The following is a 2,996-nucleotide window of genomic DNA, read 5'->3' as shown; positions in this document are numbered from 1 at the left end:
TTTATCAACTTTGGCTTTAGGTTTTTCTTTGATTCCCAAGTTAAATTTGTAATTGGCTCTTATTTGATGAGCTTATATGTGTGTTCTAGAGTCTATAATTTATTTGGAGTCAATAGCGTTGAAATTAAGTTGTAATCGAAGTGAGATGCAAGCATGGTCGAACTGTAGCTTTTTGGACAGAAGCTTCTGCCCGTCAGTTTCGTGACGCTGTTCATCAAGCGTTGCAACACTTCGGGGCATAATGATGAACAATGTTGCAACGTTGGGATGTAGAGTCACAACGCTGTTCATTCCAACCAAGAACAGCGCGTGTCCATGAGCCGGTTTATGCGAGAGGTGATCGGTTTGACCAGTCTGGCTTCTTTTGGTTCGGTTCAGCCCAGTTTTGTCCGGTTCAACATCTTTTGAAGCTCTGGAGATCTGGTTGGGCAGTTCATGCGGTTCATATCAGAATTGAAGCTGTTTTTGTGCCTTTTTTTTGTAATATTTTAATTATTATTGCTTGCTTAGGATACCAAAGTTGAACTATATCAGTGTAATCTAAATATTTATGCATGTGGTGTATGTTATATTTAAATTAAAACATGTATGTGCATATTGTATGCCATGTAGATTTAAAATCCCCCCATAGGAAGCATGTTACATGCATTGGATATATGTTATAAAGAGTTGTAATATATAGTATGCATGTTTGGGGCTTCTTTTATTTAATATTAGAGTTATATTAAATGTTGAATGACTTTGTTGAATGTTATGAATATAAAGTATGTCTATTTTTATAATTTGTTATAACATTGAATTAGACATTAAAATCGATAACAAAGATAAATTGCATGCTCACGTTGGTTAAACACTTGTTTTAATAGTTAAAATAGGTCATTATCTTATAAAATATGGTTACAAACTCAACTGGCATATAATCCTATCTAAGGCTTGAGGTTTTTAGGTTAACGGTCTACGGAACACCTCCTACCTAGAGATTATAGTCGAATAATTGAGCATTGTTAATAAGTTTCTTAAGCATACGTGAGCGGTATGAGGTAATAAAATGGTTTATCACCTAGACATTGTAGGTTAAAATCCATTTATAAGCGTTATACTTGGATAAACCACATAGACTTAGGGTTTTTTAATTAGCCGAAATAAACCTGAGTATAAATATACCCATATAATTGATGGAACTCTTCAGTGAGAGTTTAATAATATATATGATATGTTATTAGAACGCTTTAGTAGGAATAAATATATGATATGTTGTTAGAACGCTTCAGTGGGAGATTAATAACATATACGATATGTTGCTTTTAGCTCTCGCGTCCCTAAGAGTTCACATCGAGGTTCATGCTTCGTTTATTGTCACCTTGGGAGCGACCTCAATTCGGAAAGTGTTTGCATGAATCAAAGTTCAAGGTGAATAGTGGAAGTTGTTAACAGCAAAATAAAATATATGATATTTTGATTTTAATTCTCACGTCCCTAAAGAGTTCACACAGTGAGTGAGATTCATGTAACATTTCGTGTCATCTTGGGAGTGACTTCCATTTGGAAAGTGTTTGCATGAATCAATATCAAGGTGAATAAGGGGAAGTTGTTCATTGTAAAATAAAATATATGATACATTGATTTCAATTCTCATGTCTGTAGAAAGTTCACATCGTGAGATTCATACGACGCTTCGTGTCACCCTGGGAGTGACCTCCATTCGGAAAGTGTTTGCATGAATCAAAGATCAAGGTGAATAGTGGAAATTGTTAACAAAAAAATAAAATATATGATGTTTTGATTTTAATTCTCACGTTCCTAAAGAGTTCACACAGTGAGTGAGATTCATGCAACATTTCATGTCATTTTGGGAGTGACCTCCATTCGGAAAGTGTTTGTATGAGTCAATATCAAGGTGAATAAGGGGAAGATGTTCATTGTAAAATAAAATATATGATACATTGATTTCAATTCTCATGTCTGTAGAAAGTTCACATCATGAGATTCATACGACGCTTCGTGTCACTCTGGGAGTGACCTTCATCCGGAAAGTGTTTATTTGGGTCAAGATCAAGATGAATGGGGGAAGTGGTTCATAGTAAGTGGATTAAGGAAATGTGTCAAGTATCCTCTGGTCTCTTGGTTTGAACCGTGAGATTCCTATATTGCACCTGTTGGTTAGCTTTAGGCAGCCCTTGCTAGTCGTTTAACGATGGCTATCCCCTTGGAGGGTTGTAACATAGGAATCAGAACAACTCAAACTCCATAAATGGATAGGATTTCTTAGGTCCATTCTCAACCTTGACTCTCCAATTCGATAGCATTGTTAGGGCCGACCTCTGAAGTCTTAAAATGGCCTACTTACAGAATTACTAAAGTTAGTAATTTTTGACCGAAAATAGTAACTAAATGACTATAAGAATAAGATTTATTCTGGAGATAACATTTAGTCAAGAAAGTCTTGCTTTAGTGAAGGAGTATTTGTCTGCCCTTCGATAGTACTTATTCAGACTCACTATAGTATCGTTGTAAACAAAAAAAGATTATGAGTATATTATTACTTTTTGCTAAAACTTTGGATTTAGTTGCAATTTTCTAATAAGATTTTGTTTAAAATTTCAGCATGTCGAATTCTTCTAAAATACCCACTTCCACTTTAGTTAACGGTAATAACAAATCAACATATAAATTACTAGCAAATGATGATTCAAAACAAGTTTTAACAGATAAATGTCCTCTATCTCCCATCTTATCTAAAGTTTTGAACTATATAGATGAGATTGCGAAAGTTGGACGACAAAGTATATATGATTTACTTGTCATCGAATCATGCTTAATGGAAAACGATAAAAAGACATGGACAATAGATTTCGGTGCCACTAATCATATATGTACTTTCTCTAAGGAAATAAGTTCCTAGAGACAATTAATAGAAGGCGAAACAACCTTTAAAGTAGGGACTGAGGATGTTGTTTCAACTAAAGCAGTGAGAGATATGAAGTTATTTATAGTAG

The sequence above is a fragment of the Benincasa hispida genome, chromosome 10 (assembly GCF_009727055.1).
Source record: "Benincasa hispida cultivar B227 chromosome 10, ASM972705v1, whole genome shotgun sequence".
Taxonomy (NCBI): Eukaryota; Viridiplantae; Streptophyta; class Magnoliopsida; order Cucurbitales; family Cucurbitaceae; genus Benincasa; species Benincasa hispida.
The sequence above is the reverse complement of the archived record's forward strand: the minus strand, read 5'-3'. Positions refer to the sequence as shown.